The sequence below is a fragment of the Schistocerca cancellata genome, chromosome 2 (assembly GCF_023864275.1).
Source record: "Schistocerca cancellata isolate TAMUIC-IGC-003103 chromosome 2, iqSchCanc2.1, whole genome shotgun sequence".
NCBI classification, from domain to species: Eukaryota; Metazoa; Arthropoda; class Insecta; order Orthoptera; family Acrididae; genus Schistocerca; species Schistocerca cancellata.
Genome location: NC_064627.1, coordinates 919988456 through 920006031, shown reverse-complemented (window position 1 = coordinate 920006031; position 17576 = coordinate 919988456). Strand labels below are relative to the sequence as shown.

The 17576-nt window shown below is 43.4% G+C and overlaps 1 protein-coding gene across 1 annotated transcript in view; it reads left to right on the top strand.

Annotated features, from left to right (window-relative positions):
* LOC126162861 (mannose-P-dolichol utilization defect 1 protein homolog) overlaps positions 1-17576 on the top strand; it is a 378986-nt gene that overhangs the window by 214336 nt on the left and 147074 nt on the right. The window lies entirely within an intron of this gene.

Genomic DNA, 17576 nt, shown 5'->3' with positions numbered 1-17576 from the left:
CCGTAACCTTTCATGCAAGACAGTGTGCACTGTTGATCGTATCATTTCCAACTCTCTGGCCTCAGTACGCACAGATTTTGTCGGACTTCTTGCAAATGCCTGTCGTACCTGGTCCACGTTAGCGTCTGAAGCTGATGGGCGACCGGCCTACTTTTTATGGGGAGCACTACCTGTTTCCGTAAAGGACGTATGCCCAGCCCAGTTGGTCGGGAAAGTGGTGGCCTTCCATACCGTGTTTGAAAGTTTGTTTACACTTGAGTATCGGACGTCGTCTGTATGAACCAGGCCACAGATTGAGCTTTCTCCTGTGGCGTCCACATTTTATCAGGTTTACAAGTTGAGTTTTGCGTTAAAATTGCTTCACCTGGAAGGTAGAAAACACTTAAAGTTAGTTATTTTATCAGATGTTGAAAAAATTTGTTAGTATCTAGTATTGTTGTAAAGTTATTGAAGTCTTAAGTTGTAAAGATAAATTATGGACACCCGTACTTCGTGTACCACTGGTACTTCCCTTCTTTCATGTTCCAGTAGCGAATGCTACTCGGGAAGAACTGTTGGTAAACCTCCGCATGAACTTGAATCTCTCCAATTTTACCGTCGTAGGTTTTTCGCGAGGTATACGTAACAGGAAACACTATATTGGTTGACTGTGCTAGGAACGTATGCTCACCGAGCCATTACATAAAGCACACAGGAATGCCCAAGGCCTCTCTTCTACTATCTGGCACAGGAATTGCATGTATATCTCCGTAATTTTTTCGCGGTTGTCAAACGAACGCTTGGCAAAACGAGATGCTCTTCTTCGGATCTCCTCAAGTTCCTATATCAATCCTATCGGGTAAGGGTCGGAGACCGACAAGCAGTACTCAAGTAACGGTCGAACGATTTTGTAATCTACCTCCTTCGTGGGTGGTCTACGCTTTCTGAAAATTGTTGAAGTGAATCATAGTAAGGCATCTGCCTCCCCTGCGATTAGTTTTATGTTGTCGTTCCACCTTAAATCGTGCAGTACTAATATTTCATATATTTATGAATATTACTGTTCCGCAGTCGTGTAGTAACAGCTGTTTTCTGTCTATTAAATTGCTGTTCGTTATACTTGTTTGTGTTAATGCAAATCCATGTATCAAGCATTGATCACTGCATATGTCCCTCCATTTTGCTACAATTTTCTAGCAGTACGACTTCTCTGCTCACGAAAACATCATCCGAGGAAGACTCATGGAGCTTCCGACATTATACATCGGGTCATTTATACAGGTAACTATGAACAGTAATGGTGCTGTAGCACCCTCTGGGGGTAAACATGAAGTTACTGTTACGCCCGAAAATTTCTCTCCATTAAGAGTGACATGCAGTATTTTGTATTCCGCGAACTCATCATTCGAGTCATAAGGCATATTCCGTACTCTTGCAGTTTGTTCATTAAGCTACCTTCTCGTGGCCGTCGAATACGAGTTCTTGTAGGGTAAGCTTCATCCTCAGGAAACTGTCAGGAAAGTAGGAAGCCTGGCTAACATACGAAAACATGCGATTAAGTTTGCTGCAGGAGTTTCAGCATTATCATATCTGCGACGATAATTCGGCCGACAAGGAGACAGCCATCTTCAGGTTGTCAGCCGATAATATCGTGCCAAGAAGTCGATGTCATGCGGCTGCAATCCCTAAAACTAACCAATGAAATATTCCTTGTAGCACGAAGAGCTAAAAATGTGAAACCGTATAAATGTAAGTAACTTTCGTTACAGTTGTAATTTTTATTATGAACAATATACCTAAAATAAGTCCGTCTTCGTAGCCAGCGCAGATGGCGGCCATGCGGAGGACCCGGATTTGATTTCCGATGCTGCCAATACATACATAGATATTCCTCAAGCCACCGTAAGGTGCGTGACTGAGGGTACCCTGTACAACTACTAGTTATTTTCTTTCCTGTTCCATTCACAAATAGAGCGAGAGAAAAACGCCCATCGCGGGCGGCTTCAGCAGGGGGGAAGTAATGGGCGAGATTAGCTATAGGTGCCAGTTTTGCGGGGATGTTGCGTGGCGGTGAAACCTCAGGAACCAAAGGAGCTGAGCTGTGCTCGTACGAAGTTAAAGGAAGAGAGTGTGAGACCCAGTACAGCATTCCCTTACGTATAAGGTAGTTTCTTGATTAGGTGTCATAGCACCCCTCTGCTGCTGGAAGTATCGTGGTGCTACACAGGCCTTCAGAGCTGCAGCCACCGTCTCCAGTGGGAAATGAGTTACTATTTGAAACTTCGTAGCTGCGCACTTATATAGGTTCACATTCTCGGTAACACGTGAATAGTTATGGACTTTATGATACCTTTGCATTGACATACGGATTCCCGCCTCGTCTCGGATAAAGCCGTGCGTTCGCCATGCATGTCGGGCAAGGCAGCTAGTGTGAAATCGCGAGTTCGTGGAGGGGCCGGATTTCCCATGGGCTCCTGAATGGCCGACGTGTTGCCTGCATAGAATCAAACGAATGTGCGGCTTCGTCCACGGTGTTAGTGCAACTATGGACTACTGCAATTAGTAAGGACCTTTCTCGTGCATGTTTCGATGCTGGACTGGTTACACTTTTACATTGCTTAGGCTTTCGCTGTTGAGAACCCGCAAACACAGTGCAAATGGCACTTGTACTTTAGATTTGACGAGCTAAGTGAAAAATACGTTATTTTCGGACGAGTCAAGCTTCAGTCTGCTCTGTAGTAATAGCCGCACTCATTGAAGATACTACCCTGATGACCACAGTCTGGCAGCCTGAATTGTTGAGTGGTATAGCGAACAAAAGGAATCTTTGATGGTTTGTGACGTCGTTGGATTCAACACATACTCTCTAGTCGTATAAGAGAATGGTAGTCATAATGTTTCAGTTATCACTTCGAAAGATTCAATCACATAATTTTATTTTTTCGAACTGATAATCAAAACTTTTTGGCTACCCCTCATCAAATGACGACCTGAAGAGCTACCACAGCAACAGAGGCCTGTTTAATGCATCTCGCAGAAGCAGCTCCTTATGCCATTTTCCGGCAGGGTCATGCCCAGCCGCAGGTGGAGAGTAGCGTGGTAGTCATCTTCTTATGGTACCACATCTTCACAGACATGCACGTTTCCCAGAAGTTCTTCCAGTTAACGCTATTACTGCTCCATAGATTCTTCGCTACGGTCTTCTAGCAACCACTCTTAATTCTTTACAGAGTAGCATATAAATCAGGTGTAAGGTGGTGTCCGAGAACATTTCCAGGCGCTCTTTGATAACATACCACAATATTTAGTGACTTATTACTGCAATTTCGGCCTTTTACCATCGAAGTCAGAGATGATGTACAGTTCTGTAATGCTATACATTTGTGTATTAGTCTTGTACCTAAGTTGTAGTGTAACATTCTTTTCAGTTACTTGGATTTTCGTAATGTTGAAATTTGTGACAAATGTTAGTGTATACAGAGTGAGTCTTATTAACGTTTAAAACCCCTCGAAGGGATGTAGATGTCGCTGAGACATGTAATTCAGTATGACACACATGGAGCCGCAAATCTCGGGAGGTACCCCAGAAGTAGAGGACAGTTGTTCAACATGTGACGTCACCAGATGACGTACTTCGCCTCACGTGCAGCGGTGGGGCCTATCAGTCTATGGCACCTGATCATCCCAACTCAAGTCATTTATTCGGCGTGGCACCGGGCCTACGTGCACGACTTCAGCGCGTGGGGCTCGAGGTTCGAGCCTTGCGTATGGCAGGTAGTGTTCCTTTTGCATTGCGTTAGACAGTTACGTGTTTACATTAAAGTACTGGTCACTGTTTTATTTACCGGCCTCACGGTCTCCGCTGGTTAGTTGGGAAGTTCAGTACAATAAAAACCTACCACACTGCGTCACAAGTAAATAAATATAAGCTTTCGAATTGCATCGCTATGAGGAAATGATCTACGTGTTCTTCACTAAATTAAGTCTGTAAACAAAGAAAAGAAGGAGCAAAAAGAAAGAAACACAAAATGAGAACAGCTTTTGCTTTGTTACAGTGAGGACAATAATTTTCTAAGTTAGTTTACGACAAATCACATTTACAAAAGGTGTTCGAAAACAGAGTAGCCTAACTGAGCAATGTGTATCATTGCCCCCTACTGGTGAGGGTAGGATCGACAACTTCAGTCGCTATACGTGCAGCGTAGCACGTCGCATGTCCAACACTTGTCATTCGATTTTGGGGTATTTTCCGACATTTACGGCCCCATTGGTTATATATATTAAATTACTTGTCTCAGTGTCATGTACTTCGCTTCGGGGTTTTTGAAACGTTAATAAGAATCAACCTGTATAATTTTGGCAAGGAAAGCCAGCCACTCAGGGGTAGTGAAGGATGTACGAGGCTAATTGTGGTGGGTGCTGGTGAGAACACGGAGAGGTCGCGGAGCTGCCACGGCGGTGAGTGGTGAGTGGCGGGTCCCACCCAGAGCCCGGGGTGTGGCCGGCGGCCGTGTCGCCGCCTGATTTGCGAGCGGCTGCTCGTGATGGCCGCTGCCGCCCTGATTTACGCCGTCTCTCTAATGTGTCACCGCGCCGTCCCGACCCTCATGTCGACATACGAATCTGTCGCCGCTAATTGCTCCACTGCTGATGAATTAACTTTACCGTTTGCGGTCACATTTCTGTTCTTCAGAACATCTTTTGCACTAGAACCAATTGCTCTGACACTCAAGTTACGTTGTGCAAGACGCGACAGATGGCTGCGACTGCGACGCTGCCCCCTCCTCTTTTCCCACCCTGGCAGACGGCGACACGGCCGCAATACGACAGGAGTCGTCGCAGTTTCCCAAGCTCCGGTCGGCGGCGGCGGTTTCAAATACATAAGAAAAATAAGAATTCCGATTTTCTTGCTGTAAAAATATTGTATGTTAATGCAACAAAGTTATATCGGCTCCCAGAGTTAGTTTTTCGATACAGATTCTCCTTTTACTTTAAAAAATTGAAAAGTATCTCTTCCGGTTTTTCGTGTTTTTTTCGCTGTATATTACTTCTCTATCAATTGTGAGGAAAGTAAAAGGCACAAAAAATTGATGTTTGCGTATCTTACAGTTTCACATCGCAGCTTGATAATGAGGTGTCTATTTTTCCGATATTCGTCACAGTTATTCCGATACTTAATTTACAAGTAACCTACTGCATAAAATTTGAATTGTGTACAGTGAAAAATGTGGTCGCTGGCTACTTTACGTATGGTTCACGTTAGGTCATACATCGTTGCCGATGAAAAGAAGCTAACATATCGAAATTATTTTTAAAGTTGAGATCAGAATGATATCGATCTCAGTTTCCGAGATTTGGGCTCATATATCTCCGGGAGCGTCGCGACTAGGCGCCAGTTCTGTCGACGCGCAACGAGAATCGTGTGGTCATCACACGATAGAGAATGCATTTGTTTTGTTTCGCTGACACATTTGGACCTAATGAAACCATTTTATGTCCTATATTTCTCCGGTATGAGTTACTAATATTTCTCCATATGCTCTTTTCATTTAAAATGCCACGAAATGTAGGTTTCTTAAAGCCAAGTGATCAAGCAGAACCCATTTTCTTGGTTTTGCTGAGCCATCTGAACCTGTTCCAAGCTTTCTTTCTCGTTTATTTCTCCGATACGAGTCCCGAATATTCCTCCATCTGTTTTTGCACATTTCACCTAAAATTCCAATGAAAGATAAGTTTATTAACAATAAGCGCACGCTAGCGTCATTGCATTGTTTCAAGTTCTTGACAACAAGATAGAGTTACACCTTAAACATCTCTAGAATTTTCATTCTGAACGTCTACAGTATACACTGGCAGAAATGTGGAAGAAATAATGTCCGTGCTTGTTCACAAATTTTCCCCAAATTATACTTGTCAGTTTCTCCCATGCAGAAACTTTTGGAAGGCAACTTTCATAGCCGACTGACTCTTTATTCCCATCCAAATGAACTTTCATATTCTTATATTCTGACAGCATACATCGTTATGGATGACATGGACATTTAATCTTGCCAAGCTGCACTCAAAAGATGACTCCAGGATTTACAAAAGACGGATTTCAGTTGTGAACTGTGTCAGAAGGGCCTTGTAAAACAGTAGTGCACTTTTGGCACAAGTTTTTTGAGCACCATCTTCTACCAATGAATTGAAGTGAATGTGACAAATTACTTATTGCAGCATACTGTTTGCGCAATCTGTTGAGAAACGCCTTCCTCAAAAACGAACATCTATTGATTACTGAAAGCTGTACAACAATCTGGTGGTGTTTTTTCACAACTAGAAGGTATCATCAAGACACCAATCTACCGTTTACTTTCAAAGTGAAGGTATTGTAATATGTAACTTTCTCGTTGTACTTTAGATTGTTCATTTTATAATGTACTTGCCGTTTTCAATTTTTATCGTCACAGAAAAGAGTAATGCGAAAATTGACCTTCAAGTTCATTTTCATCATCTAATTCTACATCTGCATGGATTATACTGATTTTCATAACAGGCCTGAAAAATTTGCATTAATGGGAAAATATTATATATTTCACTCACCTGCCAGTTTCAACTGTGCACCAATTTCTTCCCAAATTCTGTCTCTGAACATAGTGTCTCTATATTTAGGGTTCTTCAAATCGGAAAGGCAAGGATGTTGCGAGACCAGCTCACAGAGCATCACATCCTGTGAGTGGCTCATTTCAGTTTTCCTTGACTGGCTCGACATCTTTCTGGCAGCCGTACGTCTTTGTGTCGTCCGACTTCCGTTGCAACACTGCTCACTGGTGCAGTGCTGCGGCAGCTGCCGCAACAGTCGCGCGTCGCATCCCAAACTCGAACAGCGCATGCGCCAGCAAGCAACTTCTGACGTCACATAGCGACCCGTCGCAGTCGCTAGTGTGCGTCGCGTCTTGGACAACGTACCTTTAGTCGACCACAGTTGTTACGATTGCAACTGATACTAAAATGTAGACTTTCACGGCCGGAAATCCGGGCTGTTATGCCGTGGTCGGTTTGAAAACGTCAATGCAGTTGGCCGCTGTCCGCTGTCGTCGATCGCCGTTGCCATCACCTAGTAGTGGACGGGTGGTACACATCTCCTTCAACACCGGCATCTATATACCGTTTAATTTCACGCCCTCCTCCTTTCGGGAAGTTTCAAAACACGTGACGTCACGCCACGGCGCGGGAGCGCGCGGACACGGAATTTAGCGGCAGTCAGTAGCGAGCCAGTGGGTGTGTTGGACCTTCCATCGAGCTACAGACCTTCTTGAAGATGTCCTCCGCAGACGGGGACGAAACGTTGGGAATTCACACAGAATTCATCAACCGACTACGGCATAACAGCCCGGATAATTATAATGGACACGAATGCAACTATAAACCACGACGGTGACTTGTGTGTGTAAGCATTACTACATGTCTTAGGACCAAATTGTCAGCACCACACTGTATTTGTTTTGCGAAGAAGTATATCTTCGTAGGCTTTATTCTGGAATTTCCCCGTGTACTCGAGCTCATTTCCTCATTTGAGATTGCTATTCCAGTTTCGTAATCGACTAAAAGAAAATAAACCTCCCTTTCATCGTTCATTATAATTTAGTATGCTCTTCGCTACCCTCCTCACAATTCCACTCTATGCATCCCACCCTTACACATTCGCCAGTTTTAAGCGTGACGAAGCTTTGGAAAGACTCTGTAGTCTGGCAGTGTCAGCTGTGAAATAAAAGCCTTTAATTCTGCTGTTACTACCATCCGTTTTATCAGCCTTTCAGTTCACTACTGCCTCTGCTATGCTCGTACGTTTACTTAAGAGAACTGTAGAATGCTCTGAATAGCCGATGAAGTCAACATGTTGTCACGGAGGTAATGGTGCCACGTGCAAATCGATGGATCTGGTGAAGAAGGACCACGTTCCTCAATCTCCTACACAGTAACAACAACAACCCGATCTAGATTAAAAGTATTACGTTACTCATTAGGAACATTCAGAAATAACTACAAAAAGAAAATAAATTCATATGATACAGTAATACAAAACTTCGCTTTTTAAGTAATGCAAAGTCGTCGTCTTTTTCTTATTCCTGTGTTCCACCTTGGCGCAGATCGGCGCGGCTATTAAAGGACTTGGCATGGTTAATTCAAGTGCTGCCGTAAGCCCTTCCTGTCACCAGCATTCAGCCTCCATACGCAGAATCATTTAAGTTGTCTACATAGTACACCATAACGACCTTGGCACTTTGTGTTTTGCACGTGACGGTGATAGCAAGACTGGAGACTTCGCACTTAATGACACGATAAAGCCACAGAAAAAATGTAGCTCTTAAAGTTATAAAAAAAAGTTAGTTTAAGAGATAGTACTTGCATGTTGAAAAGATAAGGTTTAGATTCGGTCCTAGACAGGAAAGCGATTCACATTCTTCAAAATTTTTACGAATATTTCGGCTGCATTCATTCTGAACGAACGTTTACAATTTTAATGCGACCTCTTAAAACAAGCAGTCTGGTAGTGAAATTGTGTCGTTCAAGATCAATTATACGCTTGTCTTCGACGGAACCCTCTGTTAGGCCAAAGCACTTCGTCCACTGCCATTCGAGCGTATATACTGCAATCGGAAGATCGGAAAATACCGACCTACTACTGTCATAGCACCTTCGTTGGCAACTAAACGTTTTTAGCAACATATTTCCTTAGATGCGGAAGTCAGTGGGAGGCAAGCCAGGTAAATACAGTGGACGTGTCAACAGTTCGTTTACTAATAACTGCATTTATCCCAGTATCAACGTATGGTTTGTGGGCAAGTGACTTTCCTGAATTTTGTGTTTTGCGATCAAAAAATCTTCTCACACATTTTTCCAGTTACCTTATTGGTGCAGAAAACATTAATACCTTCAATAACAGTTACTGATTGAATCTTTACTTGGTAACATGTAAGAATATTCTCTGTTTGATCGCGGGAAATACGGACTGTAATCTTATCGGCAGACGAATCGACGTCGCCTGCCTTCATGGGAAGTTACTGGCGTCTGCGCACTGTTTTGATTTGCTGTTTCTTCTCCCCGTGGACCCACGTTTCATACACAGCAGTAAATCGGCGCCCAAAAACACCTTTATTCTTTTTTAAGTGCTCCGAACATTGCTGAGAATTTCGTTCTCTTATTTGATCGTGGTTAACATTCAACACGTATGCCACCCATCTAACACACAACTTTTTCATAGTTGATATATCGTGTTAATACGCCGTACTATTTCTTCCGATATGCCTGTGGCGTCAGCTATTTCTTATATTTTCAATCAGAAGTTGTCGAAAATCTTATCCTGAAATTCCACGATGTTTTCGACTGTCGTTTGGCTTAGGAACACCCTTCATAATATAAATCAACTTCGAGGAAAGTGTGAACAAATTTGAATTCAGCCGCAAAAGAAGGTGCAGCGTGTTCTTAACCTTTAACAGCTTTGGCTGAATTCTTCTTTGTAATAAACCATACAAAACAAAGAATTGTACGACGACACAGGGTATTCTAGTTTATACACCCGAAAGAAACACACGCGATACTCCTTTAAAGAGACTGACAAAGAAAACTATTCCTCAAATCAAACTGACACTGGGTTTACGGCTTTGCGCAAAGTGTACGAGCAGAATAAAGAGAAAAATCTCATTGGTGTCGAAGCCATAACTGTGCTCGGCGAGAAATGTATCGTTGTGTGTTATTCAGTGTCGTTCCCTGATCCAGGTGCCAACTATTAGGTTGGAGCATAAGTTCGCAGCGTTTTTCCATAAGTTTAATAACGACAACAGATACGCGTAACAGAGACTCCAGTCATCAATAATACAGGGTGAGTCACCTAACATTACCGCTGGATATATTTCGTAAACCACATCAAATACTGACGAATCGATTCCACAGACCGAACGTGAGGAGAGAGGCTAGTGTAATTGGTTAATACAAACCATAAAAAAATGCACGGAAGTAAGTTTTTAACACAAACCTACGTTTTTTTAAATGGAACCCCGTTAGTTTTGTTAGCACATCTGAACATATAAACACATACGTAATCAGTGCCGTTTGTTGCATTGTAAAATGTTAATTACATCCGGAGATATTGTAACCTAAAGTTGACGCTTGAGTACCACTCCTCCGCTGTTCGATCGTGTGTATCGGAGAGCACCGAATTACGTATGGATCCAAAGGGAACGGTGATGGGCCTTAGGTACAGAAGAGACTGGAACAGCACATTACGTCCACTTGCTAACACCTTTTTATTGGTCTTTTCCACTGACGCACATGTACATTACCATGAGGGGTGAGGTACACTTTCAATTACGAAGTGGAATAGAGTGTGTCCCGACATGTCAGGCCAATAGATGATTAATGTGGTGGCCATCATTTGCTGCACACAATTGCAGTCTCTGGCGTAATGAATGTCGTACACGCCGCAGTACATCTGGTGTAATGTCACCGCAGGCTGCCACAATACGTTGTTTCATATCCTCTGGGGTTGTAGGCACATCACGGTACATATTCTCCTTTAACGTGCCCCACAGAAAGAAGTCCAGAGGTGTAAGATCAGGAGAACGGGCTGGCCAATTTATGCGCCCGTCGAACATCCTGTCAAGGGTCAGCCTCGTGTTAATTGCGGAATGTGCAGGTGCACCATCATGCTGATACCACATACGTCCACGCGTTTCCAGTGGGACACACTCTATTCCACTTCGTAATTGAAAACGGAAACCACGTGTGTACGTTTACCTCACCCCTCATGGTAATGTACATGTGCGTCAGTGAAAAAGACCAATAAAAAGGTGTTAGCATGTTGACGTAATGTGCTGTTCCAGTCTCTTCTGTACCTAAGGTCCATCACCGTTCCCTTTGGATCCATACGTAATTCGGTGCTCTCCGATACACACGATCGAACAGCGGAGGAGTGGTACTCAAGCGTCAACTTTAGGTTACAATATCTCCGGATGTAATTAACATTTTACAATGCAACAAACGGCACTGATTACGTATGTGTTTATATGTTCAGATGTGCTAAATAAACTAACGGGTTTCCATTTAAAAAAAACGTAGGTTTGTGTTAAAAACATACTTCCGTGCATTTTTTATGGTTTGTATTAACCAATTACACTAGCCCCTCTCCTCACGTTCGGTCTGTGGAATCGATTCGTCAGTATTTGATGTGGTTTACGAAACATATCCAGCGGTAACGTTAGGTGACTCACCCTGTATACTCTCCTTCACTATCTACAACTGTCTGCCAACGTTGGGGTAAGTTTTGGATCCGGCAACTGTAGAAATCACGTAGTTTTTAGGTGAAGAGCTAGCTGAGCATGTTCGGAGCGTATTTTTATCGGGAAAGGAAGTTCCTTGAACGTTGTTCGATGGAGGGCGGAAAAGCGGAAAATCTGAAGGCGCAGGATCAGGTGAATAAGGCGAATGCGGAATGACTTACCAACCCAACCCCTGTACAGGGTTCTCTGTCAGCCTAGCAGAATGCGGGCGGGCGTTATTGTGGAATGGCGTCACGTTGGCCATTTTTCCTGGCCGTAGTTCTTGCGTTTGCAAGACGGGTCAGTTGTTGACGGTAAGTGTCAACAGTGACGGTTACACCTCTAGGAAGCAATTCGTAGTACACTACACCGTCGCTGTTTCACCAGACGCGTAACATTATCTGTTGAGAATGCGCGCAGATCTTTATGCTCAGCCATTCATTTCTTTGCCTTATGTTAGCTTAAAGATTTATTTTTCGTCACCATTTATCGTCACCAGGAACGATGCATGATAGGAATGGTCGGTGTTTTTCAAGAGCCAGTTAATGAGACGAGCAAGCAGGGATGCACGTATGGCCACCTGCTGATTTTTTAAATTTTGTCTTAGAGCATGCGGTACCCATACACTCAATTTTTGAACCTTGCCCATGCATGCAGATGTCGCACTCTGGTGGAATAATTGACGCTTGAGCAACGCAAGACCGTCCGTTTTGAAGCGGTGCTGGAAGTACGGAAACGCGATGGAGGTACAAAGGTAATGGCATAATGTGTACGGAATTCAGCCAGCAACTCAGAAAACAATTTGTCGTGCTCGGTATAAATTTGAAGCCGACGATACTGTTCAGGCTGTGCATAAGGGAAGGTCTGGCCGACCAAATTCTCAACAAGTCCAGTTTCCAGCGCTGCTGTGTTGCAAAATTTTACGCGGTCACCTCAGAAATCTGTGAAGTGGGATGCACCTGAAAGCGGGATAAGCCGATCAAGCAAACGACGAATTCTGAAGGCTGCAAAATGGAAAGCGTACATCCCAAGATCACTGCCCCCTGTGAACGAGGACGACCCGGATCGACTGATGGAGTAATGCGAATGGTTTGAAGACAGGCTTCGCGAGGGTGAACGGTCTGCAGGGATGGTTTTGTGGTCTGACGAGGCGCAGTTCAAACTGAACGGTATTGTAGAACGTCAAAACTGCGTGTAGTCGCCTCCTGAAAATCCTCAAGTTCACGTGGGCAAACTTGTTGATCTACCAGTTGTTAATGTGTGGTGTGGTCTGTCATCGCGCCGTTCGATTAGCCCATTCTCCTTTGAAGGTATCATAACTGGTGAGGCGTATCTTCACACGCAGCAAGCATCGATTTTACCTGCCATTCGAGAGTTGTTTAGAAATGAAAGATCTTACCAGCAACGAGACGGCGCTCCGCCTCGCTGCCACAGAGATGTCAGAGCGTACTTGCATGAAAATCTGCCTGGACGATGGTCGAAGAGGAGCTGTTGAGTCCCCATCAAGCTCTCCAGACATTACACCATTTCACTTCTACCTATGGGGGACCTTGAAAAATGAAGTTTATCAACAGAAGCCAGCTACATTGAACGAGCTAAGAGAAACCATCGAGGCGTCCTGTGCGACTATCGCACCAGCAGCACTGACAGCCGCAGTTCGGTGATGAGGGTCACTTCGGAAGCATAAAAAAGCCTTCTCCCATGTGCAAGAATTGTAACGGTATGTCATTTTGTTCCATTGACACTATCGAAGAGGGTCTACGTTTTTCAGGACCGCTCTGTTTGTCGGAAATGTTCCAATTTCTCCATTGGCTCTCCATTTTGTATCGTCCACAGCCCCGCTCTCTATCTCAAAATGACAATATGTAGATTCAGATAGGGACAGGGAAATACAAATAAAAACGGCAGTCGATAAATAAGCCCATAGCAAGCGTAATGCTAACATGCAACACAAAAACGTTACGATCTTATGCAACAGCCTAATAGTTACGGAGATAATTTTATCCATTTGGCTGATTGCTTGTTGAACAAACCTCGGGACTGACTTGCTGATGCAGAGCGGTAACGCGAGCCAGGTGGTGATTGTTTGGTTGGGAGGGGGGGGGGGGGAGGGAGGTGACTGGATACAGGTGTAAATGGACTGCAGGCACGACTGGACGGCAAGTTAATCCGGCGGTGTCAGCCCTGCGATGCTATCTGCGGCGTGGCTTGTCCCGAAGACACGGCGGCTCTTGTGATCACGGGGTCACGGGTTACCGACACGCCGCTAATATCGCCCTCTGCGAATAGCCCGCTTCCCCTTTGCCACCTGATCGGTATCTTCTCATTTGGAAATGCAAGCGTTGCTCTGTACCTGAAACAGCTCTGAGCTTTGTTGTTCCCAGGAATTTGATGGAAGATTTTGCGTACCGTCAGTGCCCGTTTGCATTTGGTACATCACGGCCACTCGACAAATACTACAAGCGTAAAATCCTGTCGTGTTAATGCACTTGCGTAGTATGTCTGTTTCTCTGGCGTTAATGCATTACCTTCTGTCCTTCCTTCCGAAACGTTGTTGTTGTTGCTCACCGGGGGCTGGTTCTCCCAAGGCTGTCAGTAGTTCTAATGGAATGTTGTCCACTCCCAGGGCCATGTTTCGACTTAAGTCTTTCAGTGCTCTCTCAAACTCTTCACGCAGTAACATACCTCCTTACCCATAGTGAGATACGCCTCTACATCCTTACATTTGTCCTCTAGCCATCTATGCTTAGCCATTTTCCACTTCCAGTCGATCTCATTTTTTAGACGTTTCTATTCCTTTGTGCCTGCTTAATTTACTGCATTTTTATATTTTCTCCTTTCATCAATTAAATTCATTATATCTTCTGTCATCCAAGGATTTCCACTAGCCCTCGTTGTTTTACCTACTTGATCCTCTGCTGCCTTCACTATAACATCCCTCAGAGCTACCCATCCTTCTTGTACTGTATTTCTTTCCCCCATTCATGTTAATCATTCCCTAATGCTCTCCGCAAAGCTCTCTACAACCTCTGGTTCTGTCAAATTATCCAGGTCCCATCTCCTGAAATTCCCACATTTTTGCAGTTTCTTCAGGTTTAATCTACAGTTCATAACTAATAGATTGTGGTCAGAGTCCACATCTGCCCCTGGAAATGTCTTACAATTTAAAACATGGTTCCTAAATCTCTGTCGTACCATTATATAATCTATCTGAAACCTTCCAGTATCTCCAGGCCTCTTCCATGTATACAGCCTTCTTTCATGATTCTTGAAGCAAGTGTTAGCTATGATTAAGTTATACTCTGTGCAAAATTCTACCAGGCGGCTTCCTCTTTCATTTCTTACCCCCTTTTCATATTCACCTACTACATTTCCTCTCTTCCTTTTCACTATCGAATTCTACTTACCCATGACTATTAAATTTTCGTATCCCTTAACTTTCTGAATAATTTCTTTTATCTCATCAGACATTTCATCAATCTCTTAGTCATCTGCGGAGCCAGTTGGCATATAAACTTGTACTAGTGTGGTAGGCGTGGGCTTCGTGTTTATCTTGGCCAGAATAATGCGTTCACTATGCTGTTTGTAGTAGCTTACCCGCACTCCTATTTTTTTTATTCATTACTAAACCTACTCCTGCATTACCCCTATTTGATTTTGTATTTATAGCCCTGTATTCACCTGACCAGAAGTCTTCTTCCTTCTGCCACCGAACTTCACTAATTCCCACTATATCTAACTTTAACCTGTTCATTTCCCTTTTTAAATTTTCTAACGTACGTGCCCGATTAAGGGATCTGACATTCCACGCTCCGATCCGTAGAACGCCAGTTTTGTTTCTCCTGATAACGACGTCCTCCTGAGTAGTCCCCGCCCGGAGATCCGAATGGGGGACTATTTTACCTCCGGAATATTTTACCCAAGGAGGACACCATCATCATTTAACCATACAGTAAAGATGCATGCCCTCGGAAAAAATTACGGCTGTAGTTTCCCTTTGCGTTCAGCCGTTCGCAGTACCAGCACAGCAAGGCCGTTTTGGTTAGTGTTACAAGGCCGGATCAGACAATCATCCAGGCTGTTGCCCCTGCAACTACTAAAAAGGCTGCTGCCCCTCTTCAGGAACCACATGTTTGTCTGGCCTCTCAACAGATACCTCTCCGTTGTGGTTGCCGCTGAGGCCCGCAAGCCTCCCCACCAACTGCAGTGTCCATGGTTCATGGGGGGAGGTTCTGAAACATAATAACGAGTAATAAGCCTCGGTAGCGAAAAATCACTCGTGTCAGTGACATGAATAGATACCTAAAATGTTAATAGAACATAAGTATAACATTGGAAAAGCCAAATGTGGAAGGGCTCTGAGTACTTACAACTGCTTTATCCAAGAAGTAGCTTGCCGGTATATCTGCATGGCTGCCCTTGAGTGGGCTCCATATTAAGTAAAACTGGCAGAATCAGTTTAGATAGTTTAAAGAAGAGGTACATGAATTACGAAAATTTATTTCGCAAGTATGTAAGAAAACGCCCGTGATAGCTTGCGAGCTAATGAGTAAACGTAATTCTGATATGAAATCTCCTGTTTTGGTTAGGGTCGGTAGTCTACCTTTCTTGGACTGCACATCTGCCTATATTTATAATCCTGTAGCAAAATAGTAACTGATAGCTGCTGCAAAGTATTGGATAATTTTGTGTTTCAACTGGAAGCAGAAATGAAACATACATCAGTGCGTCGGCGAAGCCGAGATGTATAAATTGATTTATAGTTAAAATACAATATATGAGAATTGACTAGCGAAAGGAGCGACATGATGCAGAAAATTTGAAGATATAGGTGGTCTGCAGAAGTGGCTTCCAGAAATTTTTTTTGTTTTAACAATAGAAGGAAACGAATTAATTAATGTTTCCTGAATGTTTTAGTATTGTGGTTTGCTGTAGTAGTATTGTCCAAGTAATATAGCAAGTTTTCCTAACCTTGCCGCATCAGAATTTTCGTTGTTTGGATGATACGTTACTAGGAAAGAGTGAAAATACCGTTGCAGGAAAATCGCACCTTGTGATATGTAAAGAACGGCGTAAGAAGCCCAGAAATAAATCTATACCGGCCCAATTTGCTCATATGGCGTTAGTATCTTTGCGCCGATCAGTGATTATTACTAACGCATTCAGAAGTGGAATCCCAACTTACCTTTCATTGAATGTTAACTGTAGCACACCAAATTTTGTTCAAACAGATTCCAATTGATTTAGTCCACTCTGGGCAATCGTGATACCCGCTTTGCTGACAGCAGCATTTTCCCTAATATTCGTGTAGGGTATTAAATTCTCGTTTCCTTCAATCGTTTGCAATTTTCGCCAGCACGTGGTTCACTACTTGCTAGTCTTCGAGGAATTTGCCAAAGATCTTTCCTTCGTTATGCCTTTCAATTGATTTTGTGGGCATCGGGCACCACGCGTACTCTTACTTCCAGCAATTTGTGGATACCAACCGACGTTGTAGTCGCACCTCTCACCTATCCCCCCCCTTTTTTTTATCACGCTAGTACTATTTTTCCGTTAGAAACTTGATATTACTTTGCAGAATTTCTTGAGCAAACACGCATTTGAATGATTTAAATTTAGAACTATTTCAACAGAGTTCTAAAATGTTACCAGCAGTAGGTCGCACTTTGTTGATAGGTAGACTCATTAAATATAAATTGTTCTCACTTCTGTACCATACAAGTTGACATGATGTGAGTTGTATGTTCATATGTTGCGTGTGATTATTTTGGCATGTGACACGGCAAGCGAAGAGACTTATTACTGTAGAATAATGTTACTTGTTGACAGTTTAACTTCCCTCAGTGTGACTTCCATGCTGTAAATTGTAATGTTCATGATGAAGTACTAGTGTTGGAACGTACCTGTTCATTGTAGAATCAGTTGAAATTGAAAGAAAATAAAATAACAATCGAATGACGAAAACGGTATCATTTCCACAGTGCCACATGACTGCGACTCCCAAAAATACAGTAATTACTGTTTTGTATTAATAGTAGCTCAGACTTTGGAATTAAACTCGGAACTACATGAAATGTATTCACAATAGCAGATGTGGACGGCCATCAATGTATAATGGAAAGACAACAAAATTTGTGCCGGATCGACACTCGAACCCGGATTTCCCGCTTATCGCGAGTGGTCCACCTTACCATTAACCTATCCGAGCACTACTCACGGCCAGACCAAGACTTCCATATACCCTCGTCCGGTAGTAATTTTCGTTGTCGTCTTTGCATTATACACCTGATGGTTGTCCAT